Source organism: Hipposideros armiger, unplaced genomic scaffold, assembly GCF_001890085.2.
Source record: "Hipposideros armiger isolate ML-2016 unplaced genomic scaffold, ASM189008v1 scaffold_41, whole genome shotgun sequence".
NCBI lineage: Eukaryota > Metazoa > Chordata > Mammalia > Chiroptera > Hipposideridae > Hipposideros > Hipposideros armiger.
Genome location: NW_017731391.1, coordinates 3,402,300 through 3,421,670, shown reverse-complemented (window position 1 = coordinate 3,421,670; position 19,371 = coordinate 3,402,300).

Sequence of the window (19,371 nt, the reverse complement as noted above, 5' to 3'; positions counted from 1 at the left end):
CATTCTCTTAAAGGCTGCATAGTATTCTATTACGCACGTAATTTATTAAAGCCAGTACCCTGTGAAAGGACAACCTTTTGCTGTTATAAAAAAGCTGTTATGAATATTCCTGTACACATATCACTTAGCATGTGGAATTGCTATGTTAAAACTGTACTTTAAATTCTGGTAGACTAAATCCACCGGTGGATTTCATTAAAGGAAGCTTGACCATCACAGGTTTTATTTATAAATCATTTTCTTACTCCCCACTCCCCCCGACCCATTTTGTAAATGGTGATATTTCATAGATTCTTAGAGTGGGGTTCATCTGGAATGCTGCATTATTTTAAAGGACTAACCATAGACCTCACATCTTACTTCTCTCAAGCTGACTCCGATTCAATAGTTCAGCTCAGAGAAGATACTTTTTTCTTAGGATTCTTAAAAGCCTTGACCTAATTCTTGGTGTTTGTTCTAACCTCGTTTTACTTAGAGATGCTTAGGAAATTCACTTAAAAGTTGGAAAAGAACATAAATCTGATTAGGGAAAGGAGAAAAGAGAAGGGTGGTCGTCATTCTCTAACCACACAGCTCTGGCCTTGGAATGACTATCTTGACTCTTAGCTATGAGGAGCGTCTCAGAACAAACTATATACAAAGTGCTTCCTTGACGAGTATGTGAGAGTGAGAGCTAGACAGGAGGAGGAACACTCCCTCAGGTGTCGGTCTGGACACCTCATCAGGGGACTGTGCACAGCAGCATTCGAAAGCACTCCAGTTCTTCCAACACTGTCAGAGAACACTCTGAAAAGGGAATTTAGCGGTGACCTCTCGTGCACCCTAATAAAAACACCTTAAGAAGGCCTATCAAATCATGTTTGAGTCCACTATGGAAGGACTTGTGTGGGATACATGTGTGGGAGCCATCGTAGTTAAGACTAGAATTTACTGCCATCCCCTTCGTCCTCAACACTTGGGTAATGAAAGTGGTCAGAGCCCTAAGAGTTGTGTACAAAGGGCTGTGGGACCCAGAGGGGAGACTGACTGTCTAGAGGGAGAAAAGGCCAGAGGAGGTAGTAGGTATGTAGATTATAATTGTGTGCCCATTCGCTGAGAGTGTTACTCTTTTTTTAAAAAAATATTTTATTGGGGAATTGGGGAAGGGAACAGTGTTGAGGAATTGGGGAAAGGAACATTATGTCTTTCCAGGACCCATCAGCTCCAAGTCAAGTTGTTGTCCTTCAATCTTAGTTGTGGATGGCACAGCTTAGCTCCAAGTCCAGTCGCTGCTTTCAATCTAGTTGCGGGGGGAGGGGAGGGGGTGCAGTCCACCATCCCATGTGGGAGTCGAACCAGCAACCTTGTTGTTAAGAGCATGTGCTCTAACCAACTGAGCCACCCGGACGGCCCGCATTAGACTCTTAAAAACACAAAGTCTTGAAAAGGACAAGAAAATAATTGAGAGAATACCATCTCCAGCATCCCGAAACTCCTTTTCCACTTGGCCCTCATCCCGAGTGGATATCTCTTCCCCCTCCTCATAGAAACACTGGAAACTATCCATCGGGCCTCCCCTCTGGACCTCCTCTCAGCCCACGTGCAAACTCCCCGCACCCTCTCCTAGTCCTCCTCGCTCCAGCCATGACATAAGTGGAGTCCCTCCACCTGTCTAATCCCTGTCCCTGTGTTCAGGATCTGTTCTGGACCCCCCCCCCCAGCCATCATGTAACCTCACTTCTTTGTAGCTTCCCCTTGAACGTGTTTGCAATGGCTGTTACTCCCCTTCCCAGACCGACCCAAACTGCCTTTTAAAAAATAATCACACTGCATTAACTTTGGGAGAATTGCACCCCCACATTTCAAGGGATCCTGCTGCAACCTTTACTCAGTGTCTCCCAGGCCCCTCCAAACAGTGAGCACAGCTCATGCCAGCCCTTTTCAGCCTCCCTTTCCCCAGAACTGGGCTCAAGCTAAATGAAAGTCAGGTGTGTAATAGGGTAGGGGCTGACTTGTGCCAGTGGTGGTGCCCACAGAGCCCACGAAGCCCAGGGACTGAGGTGCCCTATGCCGTCCCATCCTTGCCAATGCTCGTTCAGCCTTCCTGTGATCCCTTATGCCGATGGCTGTCAAACGTTTCTGCTCATGTACCCCAAACAGCCTTCAAAAACTAAGGGCTTTCTTGCACACTTAAAAGTTGCCCTCCAAAAGTTCTGAATCATAGGTTTGAATAGTTGTGAGGCCACATTTCTAGCTTACTGTATTTGCGTTTTAAACTAAAACTGCAACATTACTTTAAAACTATATATCAGTGGAAAAATAACTACCATAGCAGCTTGGCACCTGTCATTGTCCATTGAAAACACACAAGAGCTGATTAAAATTTTTACTCTCCTTTTCTCCTTTGAAATCCTGTATCTATTCTACTTCCTCCACACAGTTCTATTTTCATGCAATATATTTTTATGTGTGAGCCTTTTTGATCATCCTGTCATATTCCCCTGTGATAAAAATGTTTATGAGTTAAAGTTTAATTTCTTTTGATCATTAGGCTCTATTTGTAAAAAAAAAAAAAAAAGAAATCCTCTGGGTTTAATTATCTTCATAATTTTATTATCAATCAATTTTGTAATGTACAGATATATCACTATTTTGATAATGATAAGGGATAAAAATTAAAGTGTTATTGAAAATGTCTCTCATTAGATGGATGGCGGGGTAGGGGGCTGCCTGGATTATAGAAGACATTGCAATGCCAGTTTTTTCAAGCCAGCCCTATCGTTTGGAGCCCCCGCCATTTTCACAAGCTGTTAAGATGGATGCTTTTGTGTGTGAGGTGGGAGAAGGGCATTGACAGAAGAGGTGGGACAATTCCATGGACTCTATTCCTTATGCTGTACTCCACATCCTGTGACTATATATATATATATATTAAATCATAGTTGACATACAATATTATTCAGCTTCAGCTTCAGGTATACAGCGCAGAGAGGCAATAGATTGGGGGAGGGAGGTTATCACTTCGTGAGGGGTGAAATGTCTAGTACATTGTTTTGCACAGCTGAAACTAATTAAAAATCAATCAGTCAATCAATCCAGCCTAAGTCAAAAAAAAAAAAAAAGAGGTGGGGAAGGGATGCCGGCAGGATGACCCTCCGGCAGCTCAATTTTCGGACTATATTGATGTAGCAGCAGAGCCCCGCCTGAAAGCTATCCCAGGCAGCTTACCCTTGAGAAGAACCCCAGATCGAGGGCCTTTGTGGTAGGATGCAGGGGATGCTTCCAAAACAATTTCTTTCTCGCTTTTAGAGTCATTGGTTGGTTTCACCTGTGAAGAAAGCTCCGTCCCCACTAGACCGATGTTAACCATTCCTCACTTGAAAAACTCTCTCTCAACTCCATGTTTCCCTGGTCTACGTAAATATCTACCCCTCTCTTTTTTCACAGGCAGGTATCCAGGATATTTTTCCTGCTCTCATTGTCTCTTCTTTACCCTCCATATAGTCCCCAGCCCACTGCTCCCTGAAATCCTCCGAGGCCACTGATGGCAGCAATGTCCCGATGGCCAGGTCCTGCTCACAGCCCCACCTTGGACCTCCGCCTGCCGATTCCTACCTCGCTCCCTTGCTGCGCCTCCTCCTTGCCCGCTCTTGCTCTCCCTGTCTCTACAGCTGTTGCCTCTCCCACCTTTGAATGTTCAGGAACATGTCCACCAGGCTTCCATCCCAGGACCTCTTCTCTTACCTGATGATCTCTCTGTGGTTAACTTTCCACCTCAAGGAGCCCACTTAGAGTTAAAAGAAGTCATCTCAAATATCTATTACTCAAGAAGAAACGTAATGCTTTTAACTAAGAGGATGCTTATTACAAGAAGGACAAACTACGTGTTACGATACCGTCCCAGCTCCCTGCTCGTTAGAGTAACCACGCCTTCTCCAGCACCATCCCGTTTTTGTCGTTGTGTAGGGTTCAGCATCTGGGCTCCAGAATAAGGTCAAAGAATAAAAACTCAGAGGCGGCGTTTTGCTGTGGAAGCAACACGTCATTCTATGATTTTATAAGACTATTCTACAGTTCTATTTCTGTAGAACTGGGAGTCTGCCACTCAAAATGTCCTCTAGTCTTTCATTTGTTGGGGCAATTTACATACTCTATTCATTCAATCAACCGCAAGGGGTCATTTTTATTATTATCCCTGTTTTACCAGAGGGTAAACTCCATGAGAGCAGGGACTCTGCTTTGCTCCACCTGGATTGTTCTGTCGCCACATGCTTCCCCCTGCTTTCCAGCTCGCACAGCAGCCTGAGTGACACTGCTGTAGACTGAATGTTTGTGTCTCCGCCCAAATCATGTACTGAAGCCCTAACCCCCAATGCGATGATCGGGAGATGGGGCCTTTGGGAGGTAATAGGATTAGATCAGGTCTGAGGGTAGGGTCCCCACGATGGGATTAGTGCCCTTCTAAGAAGACGAAGAGCTACCTGGACGCTCTCTCTCTCTCTATCATGTGAGGACACGGTGGGAAGGCTGTCCTCCGAAAGCCAGGAAGAGGGTTCTCGCCAGAAGCCCAACCCTGCCAAACCTTCAGCGTGGGCTTCCCGGCCTCCAGAAGAACTGTGAGAAAATAAATTTCTGTTGTTTAAGCCAATGACGTTTTATTAGGGTAGCGCTAGCAGACTAATAAAGACCGTGTAAAAATATAAGGCAGATCTTGCTGCTCCTTTGCCAAAAACCCTCCAGGTTTTTCTTTCAGAGTCAAGGCTAAATTCTTTGCGAGGGCCTACAAGTTTCAATGTAAAGGTGCCCTCTTTCCTATGTAAAGGTCTCCCACACACCCATCAGCCCAGCCTTCCCTCTTTCTTATTGGTCCTCACACATGTCAGTCAGGCTCTCACTTCAGACCTTCTTACGGGTTTTCTTCTACCCGAATGCTCTTCCCTGGAAAATCTGTATGACTAACTCCCCGCCCAATCTCCCTCCTCCCGCAGGTGTCTGCTCAGAGGTGAACTCCCAGAGTCCTATCCTGATGCCATCATCTAAAATTGCACCCACCACTCCCGATTCCTGTACCTGCTCTATTTTCCCGTGGTACTGATCACCTTCTAACGTACTATGTACTTTATTTCTTTGTTACATTTATCGCTTATTAACTGTCTCCTCCTGCTGCAATTTAAAGCCCACAAATTCACAGGTTTGCTCTCTGATGAGCCTGAACCTCTACACTTGACACCGTTTTTGTTGAATGAATGACTGTCCCTGATTCACAAGCCCTCGAATCCTAAATATTAAAGCTGGAGATTATCTATTTTAACCCTCTCAGTTTATATGTAAGGAAACACAGACCCAGAGAGGTGACAGGATCAGCTGAGGTCATACACAGAGTAAATCGATAGAGGCAGATTGGCTTCATGGAACACGTGAGCATCCCCAGCTTAAAAAGGAATCATAGCAAGCCAGAATTTACCAGAGCGGCTTCCAGCAAAAGTCTTGCAGAGAGTGTAGTTATTGCAGCATGCGGCCACCAGAGGGCACTGATGTGTCAGATTGAAGGCGAACCTGACGGCGTGCAGGGCGGGAGGTAAGGAGAGGAGGAGGAATTTCCCAGGGAGGAAAGTGCCCACCCAGCGCAGCCAGAGGGAGCTGAAGGCGCCAACGGGAGGGAGAGCAAGACCTCCAGGACTCGCTAAGTCATCAGTGAGACTTCGAGCCTTGTAACCCCACCATCTACTAAAACACCATTGGAGAATGTTGATGGGTGACAGGTAAAATGTAAAATCCGCTTTAACTAAACATTGTGGAGCTTTTGGCTCCCCGCCTTCTTACTCTTTTAATTACCAGAGCTGGGTAACCCACCTCCCTTTGTTGCACCCGGTATGCTTGGTGCCACCATGTGTCCTCCTGCCTGCCATATGAGCAAATTGGGGGAAGAAAATGTTTAGGGGACTCTAAACCAAAGTCCTAAACTTTAGATGTCAAGCAAGGAGATGGAAAACCAGGCTCACTTTCTGTCTGAATGGCATTTCATTGCTCATGGCCCCGAAATAGTCTGACATTATAAGACCAGTGGTCACCATTCCGCCCAGATGCTCACTGAACTTTTATATACATGAGAGCCACCATTCCGCCCAGATGCTCACTGAACTTTTATATACATGAGAGCATTTGACCTTCACACTGTGACTGGGCAGTAGACACCGTGAATCTCATTTTACAGCTGAGGGACCTGCAGTTACAGAGGTGTAGGTGAAAGAGATGAGAGTTGACCTTGGGTTATTGTCTTGTTGATACCCTTTGGCTTAACCACTGCTGAATGAGCTCCCTGGTTCTCAGCCTGAGCAACATATTAATATCACCTGGTGTATTTGTTGGCGTTCCACCAGAGAAGTGGAACCAGTAGGAGATACATATTAAGAGGTTTATTGCAGACTGGCTTTTGCGATTGCAGAGCTGGCTGGGCAAGTCTGAAGTCTACAGGACACATTGTTGAAAACGGCAGGCTGCAGCCCTTGAGCGTGGGCTCCAGCTGCTGTCCGCAGGCAGGATTTCTTCTTTGTCGGGGAAACCTCAGCTCTGTTGTCAAGGCCTTTCAAACGATGGAATCAGGCCCACCCAGATTTAGTCTCCCTTAGTTAAAGACAACTGAGAGGAATTTTAATCACATATACAAATATCTAAGTTAGTGTTTGAAAAACTGAGGCCTGTAGTTGTCTTAGTTCAGGCTGCGATAACAGAATGCCATAGACCTGGCGGCTTATCAACAACAGACATTAATTTTCACAGTTTTGGATGCTGGAAGTCCGAGATCAGAGTGCCAATGCTGTCAGGTTCTAGTGAGAGTCTGCTTCCAGGTTGCAGACTGCCAGCTGCTTCTCATTGTATCCTCACCAGGTGGAAAGAGAAAGAAAAAGCAAGCTCTCCCGGAGTCTTGTAACGACACCAATCCCTTTCTTGAGGGCTCCACCCTCATTTAATCCTAATTACCTTCAGGGACTTTAATCCTAAATCCTCACCTCCAGATCCCATCACATTGGGGGTGGGGTTTCAACATATGAATTCTGGGGGGAACACGATAATTTCATAACAGTAGCCTAGCCAAGTTGGCAGATGGAAAACACCCATTATACCGTGAAGGCTTTTGAAAAGTAGGCTTCGGTCTCTGGCTTATTTTACTTAGCACAATGCGCTCTCCAGGGCCATTGGTATTGTCACAAATGGTAGGATTTTATTTTTTATGGCTAAATAGCCTTCTAGTGTGTGTGTGTGTGTGTGTAGACAGGTAGATAGATAGATAGATAGATAGATCACATTTTCTTTATCCATTTGTCTGTCGATAGACACTTCAGGGTAGTGATTTCATTTCCTTCTGATATATATATCCTGAAGTGGAATTGCTAGATTATATGGTAGTTATTTCTTCCTCATAAATCAATTCAATACCATGTTTAACAGTGACACAAATTGGCTGAAATGCTGTTCAAGGATTTTGCTATCACGCATGTTCCTCAATGTTCTTAAATATGTCATTCATCTAAAGAGCCAGTCACAGGAGTTATGAGAATGCTACCAACAGCTTTGAGCTTTATCCATCTCTGAAAATAACTAACGAGTTTGATGTCCTTTACCAACGTGGGATAGTCTTTTTCTATTAAGTTTAATTGCTTCAGTCCCCACTTGCCCCAATTACAGAGCATCCTGTGTCTCTTCCTAAGGTGTCCCTGAAAAAATTGCCCAAGCGTCCCAGGATTTACTCAGCTCACAGAGGCCTGTCATGCTTCCAAACAATAAGCTAAGATTAGAGCCTGGGAAGCCAGCCTACCACAGACAGGCTCCAACTTCCTGCCATCATTTCCTTGTTATGGGGTCACTGTTGAAAACGGTGTCCCTATCGTTCAGTATGTCCTTGCTTTCACTCCAAATGAACACTAAAGCCATAGTGGTATTTTATTTTCAGGGAGGACAAAGGGCAATACCTTTCTTTCCAGAGTTATGTCTGTCTGAGGCTTGAAGCCCCCTAAGGGGATTTTTACACTCAGCCCCGCTCTCTGTGCATAGATGGTTTTATTGGGGCCACTTCGAACCTCAAACAATCAGCCAGATCCAGCCCCTCACACGGACCTTCTGGTGGGGGAGTTGGGCCAGGTTGTCATCCAGACTTATGCTTCCCTGAAACTGGGTTCCTTGTTGGGGGTCCCTGCTGTCCTTTCCCATCTGACACATGTCAGCCCATCTGAGAAGTTCTATTACATTGCGCTCTCGGATGGGAAAAGGTTAGGGGTCTATGCCTCTTCTTTTTCCAGGTGTCAACTCAGTCCCCATTCAAATTTACTTACATTCATCTAAGTGACCACCTTGCATAACAAGGGATATAAGGACACCTAGTTGTTCAGGACACAAGTGTCCTAGGGTAATTAGTGACTAATTACCTTAACACAGAATCACTTCAAGCTCTCACTCAAGAGACTACACAGGGTGACTGGTATATCCACCTAGACAGAGAACTAGCTGATCTTTTTTTGGCAGCTCCTTAAAGTCCTGCTTCATCAGGCTTATAAGAGCTCAGACGCTAAACTCTGAAGGGACTCAAGCTTCGCCCGGATTGGGAGCTCTGGTTACAATTGAATGGAGTCACATGGCAGGAATCAGGGACTTTTAACAGGCACTGGCCTCTCCCCTGGCATCCTTCCCATCCAGTGTGATCTGGGTGCAGCTGGTCTAGGAAAGCAGATCTAGAAAAATCCCAATTTGCAAGGATGAGGGTCTCCCTCAGGAGGCCGTGGGGGGATGAGGCAAGACCTAGGAAAGCAGCTAAGAGCAGGGCTGCCCACGCTCACTTCTGTGTCACATGGGTAGGTCTTAGGCTAGGGCTTGGAGGTGCCACATCTGGGCCATCAAGGAACATCAGAAGATGGGACCACGCCACCCACTTGCCCTCTTGCATAGCTTTTCTGAGGGTAATTTAACCCTTTCCCCATTGACCAATGCCATTCCTAGCTTAGTTCAAAGAACCCGCCTCTTGGCTTCCACCGCAGGTGCCAAATTGAAACTATTTTTCAAAGGGGTGTTTCTGGAACAGTGGAAATCTGTAGGGTTGGAGGGGAAGGCTGATAAAATGGGAGAAATTAGAAGTTGTCCTAAGCCTAGGCTGGGGACCTGAGCCTTTGATAAGAGAGTCCCCCTTTCTCCACATTTGGGCTCATTGCCTCAGAATTGCTTACTACTTCCAGAACAGCCCAGGTATCTGTTGCAGGGGCCTCCTCAGGAGAGCCGAAGCCTCACGTCCAAGAGCTGCAGCTCCCTGCACAGCCCTGCAGTTGCTGGCAGAGCAGATTCAGCGCCGTCTCACCGGACACAGGGATAGTGTGTGAATTTCTTCCATCTTCCTAGGGGAGGTTTCCGAAAGTTTTCCAAGGGCCCTTTCAGCTGTGGTCTAAATCCAGGGCTTTGGCACGACGCCAGGGAGGAGCCTCATTTACTTTGGCACCGGGGCTCTTCCTATGTCGTCCCAGGCTCGGAATGTATGGAAGAGGGCTCTGCTGGAGGCACACCCTAGTAATTCTCAGTGCCGTCAGGACGGAGACTTACTTGCCGAGCCATCGGGACCTCCCATTCTCGCTCCCTCAGAATTCTTCCTGCGATGGCTTTGAGGTTGAAGGGTGTTTCCTGCAAAAGAATGTTTGATGAGGGGTTCATGGTGGTTGGATCATGGAGGATGTTACACATACTCAAATTTTCCTTGCAGATATTTTTCCCCTCCGAAATGAGAGAAAACATATAGTGTTCATTTTTGGAAATCTAGTCAAAAGGTGCATGAAAGAATGATTTCTTCACAAATCAAGAAATCAAATTTTTTCTTCAGGCTCATGGTTAACGCAGCCTGGTGAGGCCAAATTGCTGCCTGATGTAAGAATGCTGGGTTTGCTCAAAGTGTTCTCAAAATATACAAATTGGACAATTAATTTACTCTTTTATTTTGGGCAGAGGAAGGAAAGGAGGACTTGCCAGAACCCATTACTTTACCACAGCCACTCCCAGAAATGTAGCAATTACCTGAGTGCCATGAAGGCGACCAATTGTGCGAGTGCCCAGGGTACCAGCTCAAGCCTCTCTCTCCCTTTTTAACACACAGGACAACAATGAGACATTAAGAGGAGATCTCCAAGGTTCTTCCTCCATCCACATTCGGTGGAAACGCCACCATGTTTTATCCGAAGGCCTCTTCCCCGTGTCCTGCCAGATTTTCCCAGGGAGCAGAATGCTGGCCCATTCGAGCCAGAGCTGCTTCTGGGCATTCGCCAAGCCACTTGGGCTGCAGCTGTGGCGGCTGGGATCTCAGAGGTCCCAGGTCCTGCCACAATTTCCCTCATTCATCCCCACATCGTCACTTGCTCACTTCTCTCAGAGGGATGGCAATCAGACTTTGTTTTTAAATTTAGCTGCTTGATGAAATTTTATAAACTGTTTCATCCCTGTGTCTTACTTATTGGCATTTTTGTTGACTTTGCCAGGGAGTGGGGCTGAGGAAAGGGGTGTTGGGAGTGGGAGGTGGTGGAAATTAAGTGCTTTCTCAAGGGGTGATGACGAGAAAATTGGTCCCCATTCTCTCCTCTTGACTTGATATTTGTTGCTTATAGTTCCGTGTAAGGTAAAACCCCTGAAAAGAAAAGTGACTTAGAGTTTAGAGAATTTTATTTTAATCATTTAAATTAAAGCATTTCATGTGTCATTTTTTTTTCTATTTTTTTTTTGTGTGTGTGTGTAGGTGAAAGCATTTACTTTGAATATATCATTTATTTGCCTTACATGCATCTTCTTTTTTCCAGTTTTATTGAGATATAATTGACATATAATATTTTAGGTACACAGCATGATGACTTGATATATGTATATATTGTGAAATAATCACCACAATAAATTGAATTAACATCCATCATCTCACATAGTTAGGATTTTTTTCTTGTGATGAGAACTTTTAAGCTTACTCTCTTAGAAACTTCCAAATCATGTCATTTTTTTTTAAGTGGAGTTCTTTTTGAATGGGGTGAATGGGCCCTCCCACCTCCCTGCTCCCACATACCCGGATGGACTCCTGAGCCTACACTGTCATTAGTTGCCTACTGGTCTGTTTCTCTCACCAGACTGGCATCCTTCACCATTATTTCCCCAGCACCCAGCACAGTGAGTGCCTGGCACATACCAGGGCTCCATAGATATTTGTTGGACAAACAGAACACACCGGTAAAGTATGCTAGCTTCTTTCTTTATCTTTTTTCAGGAGGTCACCCCAAGGGAGAGAGGAACTGTGCAAAAAGCAAATGTGCAGCCTCAGATGCTAGGTCTGTGGTCCAGCCTGTGCTGGCCAACCTGGCTCCTCGGTCGTAGCCTCTTGTTCTGGTTTTTAGGACACAGGCTTACAAGCTGTATAATACAATGAGGGAAGTCAGCCTTGTCTTGATCCTCACCAGCCAAGTGGTCAGTGGGTCAGTGGTCCTGTCCAGCACCACTCATGCCAATACAAGAGTGCTTCCTATTTGACTGATTCACTTTGCCAAGGCGTGGGCGGGACCATGTGACCCCTCCACCAAAAACCATGAAGTATGTCATTATGTTCTTGTGTGAGTGAGCATTGTGAAGCTGGGAACTTCCCTTTCCCTCATGTTTAAGGCCACATGGGTTTGTGTTTTGCATGCCGCCCTCTGTAGGAGGCAGCAACTACAATGGGGAGGTGAGGAGAGCAGCAGTGACCTTCAGTTTCTGGCGTAGTGAGGCCCCTCCAGCTTCACAACAATGTTGCATGTGCATCAGCATCAGCATGGCTGACACTGGTGTTGAGGTGATTGGTCTCTCTGGTGGGAGCCTCAAAACTACTTGTCTGGTGTGTAGAGACGCCTAGGGCAACCTCAGTGCTAATGCTGCAACAATTACCTCTTGGCGGGTTCCGAACTCAGAGGATCCACAACTTAAATAGAAGCATATCCTGTTATTCTCCCAGTAACTTCAATTGCAATTTAGCATTTTCTTCAATTGTGCATGTAAGCAACCCCACCAATAATAACACCATCTGTGACATTGTCACCAATACAAATGACAGGTATTTACATATCACTTCACAGTGGTTACAGGTATCCCATAATATCTCTTCCAGTCATTGCCACTTAGAAATTAGGTAGCTATTAGACCTGGTAGATTTTTTTAAAAATACATGAATAAAGAAGCACTTGTGTAACATATGTATTAGTCAGTGTTCTCTATGGAAACAAAGCCAGTAGGGGATACACACACACACACACACACACACACACACACACACACACACAGACGGTGCCAAAAAATGTATACACATTTTAAGAAAGGAAAAAACTGTATTTAAATTGTAATAATATATACCGATAACAAAAGATGAATACAAGTCACGTTTGACTTCTGCAATTACAAAAGGTGCTCAAAGTGGTTCCCATCAATGTAGGTATTGTCATACCCATTTACACAGAGGTTATGTAACTTTCCCAAGGTGCTATGGTCAGTAGGTGGCAATGCTGGGACTCAAACTCAGTTGTGTTTTTGTTTTGTTCCAAAGGCTGAATGCTTTCTGCACAGTGCTGCTTCCATACTAAAGACGCGTGCATGAGTCTCCAGGAGACTGGCCTCTGCCCCACCATGATGGTACAGTCTCCATCCAATGGAAATGTTGACTTCATTCATTCATTTGCTCACTTATTCACTCATCAAACATCTGCTGAGCATATTTACTACTATATGTTAAGCTCTATATGCTCAGGGACATAGAAATGGCTGAAGCCCTGTTCTCCTAGAGCTGAAAGTGTAATGGTGGACAATGGACAAGGGAGAAACATGTGTTAGGCACTGTGGGAATGCAGCTTAGAGAGGGTGATGCTTGAACTGAGGTTTAAAGAACAGCAAATGAGGAGGAGACTGAGGGAAAGATGTCCCAGACAAAAGAGAGAGCAGGAACAAAGGTGTGGAGAGAACGGGACATGGTTTATTAGGGAAATCATATCAGGAATCATTAAAGGAAGTAAAAAGGTTAAATCTAGAAAATAAATCACTTTTCTTAACATACAGGGTTCCAATATCACTAAATTGCTTGGGGACTGACACCATGCATAGTTGCAATAGACCAGTCATGATCCTAGAATGTCAGCCCAGTGTACACAAGTGCAGTGACCACTGCATTAGGACTGCCACTTGACCGCAAGAAGTGAGACCTCATCAGTTCTAAGAGTCAGCCTGATGTCCCAGATTTTCAAAAGTAAAACAATCATACATCGTAGGAATGGTGAAGCAGAGTATTCATGGAACAAAAAGAGTTCTAGGAAGGCCACTTGTGTGGAAGTTCTGGACAGCATAATAATAAAAAGAACATGTACTTTGTAGTCAGTATGATCTGGGTTCAAACACAGGCTTTGCCACTTACAGTTATGTGATGTGGTGCCAGCTACTACATCTAGAGAATCTCAATGCCTTCAATGCCAACGTGATTATTAGAAATGTACACTTGAAACCTATGTAATATTACTAACCAATGTTACCCCAATAAATTCAATAAAAAAGTATGAGTTGAGGACAAGTTAAACAACCATTTAAATAAATTGCTTTACTTTATATTGGTGCCAACATCCCTTGACCTATCACCAATCAGAAATGTCATTTTCTGGAGATTTCTGGTCACGATGGTAGAATAGGTAAACACTGTGCTCACCTCCTTTCAGGGTCACATCAATTACAGTTAAACTACTGAAAAACCATCCCTGAAAATCACCTGAAGTCTAGCTGAACCAAAGCCCTACAACTACAGTCATACAGAAGAAGCCACCTTGAGACTGGTAGGAGGGGCAGAGATGCGGAACATGCTGGTCCCACAAATGCATGTGACAATTAAAAATCAAGAGGCATATCTTGGCTGTGGCAGTATCCACTGGAGGAGTGAGGGGTCCCAGCCCTATGCCAGGCTCCCCAGTCCAGCGCTTCAGTGTCAGGGAAAGAAGTCCCCATAACTTTTGACTGTGAAAGCCAGTGGAGATTGCGGCTGAGTGAGCCAGCTGGTATGCTAGGCACTCATCTTAAAGGGATAGTACACAGACTTACTTGCTGGTGGACTCACTTGTTCTGAGCTCCAACACTGGGGCAGCAGCTTAAAAGTTGCCAGGGACTTACAAGGAGGAACTGAATTGTCTGGCTGCAGGGTAAAGGCTGGGGGGNTTATCTCATAGGTAAGGAAGCTGGGACTAACAGAGGTTTGATGGCTTGCTGAGCACTCCAAAGCTCTCAGCAGCCACAACAGCTTGGAAGAGTCAAGTTTTCCAACTGTCAGCGGTGTTTTTAACTCTCCCACAACTCCATGTCTTTCTTTCCCATTGCACTTCCAATTCTTCTTTATCCTTCTTTCTCAACATGATATCTATATTATTATAACAGAAATCATTGCTTTTCATATTGATAAAGTTTGTTTTCTGTTGTTAATAATTTTAAATAATTTAAATAATTATAAACTGATATATTTATGACAGTTTATTATCTTAATGTGAGTTAAATATAAATTAACATATAACAATTCAATTTATTATATTTTAATGATTATATAAATTTCAATGATTTTGAAAAATTATATAATAATTTTAAGTAATGAATAGTCGTATTTATTTATTTATTGTTGGAAGGAAATATACCCTTTAATAGAAAACTAACACATTTAACCAAGAACGTTTTACTGCTTTCAACTGGAAATCTACTACTGAATCAATGTTTTTTAAATGAACATATATTGAAGAAACAGACACAGGATATTTTTATACAACTAACTAATTTCTTTGCCAGATTGCAATTGTGCACTTCTTTTATAAAATTTGTTTTTAATTATAGTGGACAAACAATGTTATATTAGTTTCAGGTGTACAACATAGTGTTTATATACCTTTCAAATATTTATATACCTTTCAAATTGGTCAGCGAAGTAAGACCAATAACCATCTGTCACTACATGGTTATTACGATATTGACTCTTTCCTATGCATTCCATTCATTCCGGTGACCTGTTTTATAACTGGAGAGAAATCTATATTTCTTAATCCCCTTTTCCTTTCCACTCAATCCCCACACCCCTCCCCTCGGGCAACCATGAATTTGTTCTCTGTGTCTATGAGCTTGTTTCTGTTTTGTTTTGTTTGTTCATTTGTTTTGTTTTTTTAGATGCCACATGTAAGTGAAATAATATGATAGTAATATGAATAATTTTAAAAGTAAAAGTATTTTTTCTTAAAAAGCTCACCCGTCCATTTCACTTGCCTGCATATGGTTCTCCATTTTTCTCCCCACGCTCCACCCTGAGGGCCATAGGGTNCCAGCTGGTATGCTAGGCACTCATCTTAAAGGGATAGTACACAGACTTACTTGCTGGTGGACTCACTTGTTCTGAGCTCCAACACTGGGGCAGCAACTCGAAAAGCACCAGGGACTTATAGGGAGGAAACAAATTGTCTGGTATCAGAGTGAGGGCTGGGCGGGCAGCTTTCTCCTGGAGGGAGGAGCTGGTGAAGCTATTGTTTCTTTGTTGAGCCCTCCACCCTCCCAGCATGGAGACCCAGGCAGGTGCCATATCTGAGTCTCCATCAATCTGGCGATCACCTTTTGACTGCCCCGCCCTAGTGACCCCCTGAGACCCTGCCCCACCCAAATTTTGGGCACACCCAGCCACTTCCAGTGGCTTTTCCAGACAACCTGTCTTAGCTCATGCTGTGGACTTTCATAAAAATCTCTCAAAGGTTCACAAAACCCAAACATGCAGCATCTGGCTTTGGTCTGTCCCTTACCCCTAGGTGAGCAACCCTAAGCCCGGTACAAGCAACAGCTAGCCTTGGTTCACAGGTTAGCCTCTCAAGACACCTACAAGCCCAGTGCAGGTGACTGCCATCTGATCTGTAGATTGCTCTGTGACTCATACCAGGTGGCCCTGGGCACAGCACAGGCTGTGGTTAACCTTGGCCTTCAGTGGGTTCCCTCCCAAGAGGCCCCAGGGCTGGCATGCCTGGTGGCCAGCTTCAGACCAAGCTGGAGCAGCACCCAGCCACTTCCAAGGACAATAGGCCCAAAGGACACACTGGGCAGGTACCACATCCACCTTAAAGCGAACCCTGCTCTGTAGGGTCAGCCTTTGCACCAGAGCTCCTCCACTATAGTCACAGCCAGTCTTCAAAACCAGTCAGCCTGGGGGTCAATTCCTCCCTTTGACATGCAAACAAGAACCAAAGCTCCACTACAACAGGAGGGCACACAGAACCCACACAAAAGAAGCACCTGGAGCACACAGCTCTGGTGACCAGGGAGACTGCAGCACTGGATACCTACTACATGAGGCCACTATACTAAGACTGGGAGGCAAGCAGCCCTCATAACACAGAGAAGCAAACACAGGGAGGCAGCCAAAGTGGGGAGACAAAGAAACATGTTCCAAATAAAAGAACAGGACAAAGCTCCAGAAAATGAAGTAAACAGAATGGAAACAAGAAATCTACCAGATGCAGAGTGCCAAACACTGGTTATAAGGATACTCAATCACTTCAGGGAGAACATCCACCATACCAACATTTGCATCATATGGGTAACAGAAGGAAAAGAGAGAAAGCAAGGGATTGCAAACATATTTGAAGAAATAATGACTAGAAACTTCCCTAACCTGGCAAAGGAAATAGATATACAAGCCCAGGAAGCATAGAGGGTCCCAAACAAAATGAACCCAAATAGGCCCACAAGAGACATTATAATTAAAATGGGAAAAGTTAAAGACAAAGACAGAATCCCAAGAACAACAAGAGAAAGGTCGATAGTAACTTATAAGGGAGCCCCCATAGGATTGTCAGCTGGTTTCTCAACAGAAACTTTGCAGGACAGAAGGGATTGGCACAAAATATTAAATGTGATGAAAAACAGGGACCTACAACCAAGATTACACTACAGCAAAGCCTATCATTTAGAATCCAATGGCCAATAAAGAGCTTCCCAGACAAGAAAAGGCTAAAGGAGTTCATCACCACCAAATCAGTATTACAAGAAATCTTAGAGCAGCGGTTCTCAACCTTTCACAGGGGTCGCCTAAGACCATTGGAAAACACATATTTTTGATGGTCTTAGGAACCGAGACACTGCTCCTCTATCCGTCTCCAGGCCCACATGCAGATATGCCCACATACGAGTACCCGGCGACCCCTGTGAAAGGGTCCTTCGACCCCCAAAGGGGTCACGCCCCACAGGTTGAGAACCACTGTCTTAGAGGTATTTCTTTAAGACAAAGAGAAAAAAAATAAAAATTGAAAATATGAATAATAAAATGTCGATAACTATGTATCTATCAACAATTACTTTAAATGTAAATGGTTTCAATGCTCCAATCAAAAGAGGGTGGCTGAATGGATAAGAAAATAAGACCCTTACATATGCTGCCTACAAGAGACTCACTTCAGATCAAAAGGCACATACTGAATGAAAGTAAAGGGATGGGAAAAAGATATTTCATGAAAATGGAAACAAAAAAACAACAACAGGTGAGGTAGCAATACCTATACCAGACAAAATAGACTTTAAAACAAAGGCTATAACAAGAGCCAAAGAAGGACCCACTGATTTCAGTTCTGAGTATTTATCCGAAGAAACCCAAAACACTACTTTGAGGGGACATGTGCATCCATATGTTCTTTGCAACATTGTCTACAATGACCAAGTTGTGGAAGCAGCCTGGGTGTCCATCAATGGATGAACAGATAAAGAGGAGGTGGTACATGCATACAATAGAATATTGCTCGGCGATGAAAGGGAATGTGTTCTAGCCAACTGCAGTGGCATGGATGGACCTGAAGGGGATTGTGCTGAGTGGAGTGTCAGACAGAGAAAGACAGATGCAATGTGATTTCATTTAAACATGGAATCTAAAGAAGAAAATGAGACAAAACAAAAACAAACTCATCGATACAGAGAACATTTTGATGGTTTCCAGTTGGGAGGGGACATGAGGGTGAATGGAAAGGGGAAGGGATTAAGAAGTACAAATTGTTTGTTACACAGTAGTCATGGGGATGTAAGTTATAGTATAAGGAATATAGTCAGTAATATTGTAATAACTATGTATGGTGTAGCTTTATCTGGGTGATAGATGGGAGGGAGTTTGGGGGGAAGGGTGAAAAAGGTGAAGAGATTAAGAAATACAAATTGGTAGTTAGAAAATAGTCATGGGGAGATAAAGTAAAGCATAGAGAATATAGTCATTAATATGGTAATAACTATGCATAGTGCCAGGTAGGTACTAGACTAGTCAGGGGGGTCACTTTTTAAATTATATAAATGTCTACTATGCTGTACATGAAATTAATATAAAATAATATTGGTCAAAGCAAATAAGTGTAAACAATTTTTGAAAAAAAAAGTCATTTTCCTTGAGGGAACTGGTTATATATACTTACTTCATTTCTGAAAAAAATCTTGATTTGCATTTGGTGACACAGTAGTTTGAAGGTTTATTTACAAACTTGGTTTTCATGGTATTAGCAGCTGAAGAAGATCTTTCACAAAGATGTGTACAATGGAATGTGTCACAAAAGGAAGAGCATTATCAGCTGAGCTTACTAAATCATGATAACCATCTGTGGCTGAGTGAGGCCAAATGGTGCCTGGGGCCAATATAATGATGCCCCATCTCCCTAGACATGCCCAGAAATGAATACATAAAACCAGGGTGCATTCATGTGTTCAATGTTCAACCAATCCTAAGGATGGTAACTCAGTGCAAAATTGAAATGAAAGATTCCCTGACCCCTGCCTCTGCTGCTCCCCCATGGCTGACAGTGGGGACACATGAATCTTTGCACAACCTTCACCATCACAGGCAGGGCACGTGTGTGTATTTGACATGGCAGCTGACTTCCCACAGAGCAAGTGAGTGATCAAAGAGAGCAAGGCAGGCGCTGCCGGAGCCACGGAGCCCTTCATGACTCAGCCCTGGAAGTTCTGCACCAGCCTTTCCTGTATTCAATCTGCTACACAGGTCAGTCCTGATGCAGTGTAGGCAGGGACTACACAAAGTCAACAGCCTCAGGAAGAGGTCTTTGGAGACCATTGGAATCTGGCCATTAATGTGGCAGAAAAATGAGAGGATAGACTGGGGAAAATGAAAACATAACATCCAGAAAACAGAGAATCCAACTCAGCAAAATAAAGAGAAGTCCCAGGATGACACCATGTCGCAGACTTAGAAAGCAACCCGATCAGATTATGTGAGGTAGGTGGAGGCCGCTGCTCTCCAGGAAAACCATAAAAATAATAAAAAGATAGCATTTCATATGCTTATGTGTCTTAAAAAGTTGGTTAATATTGTTAAAAGATAAGCTAAGT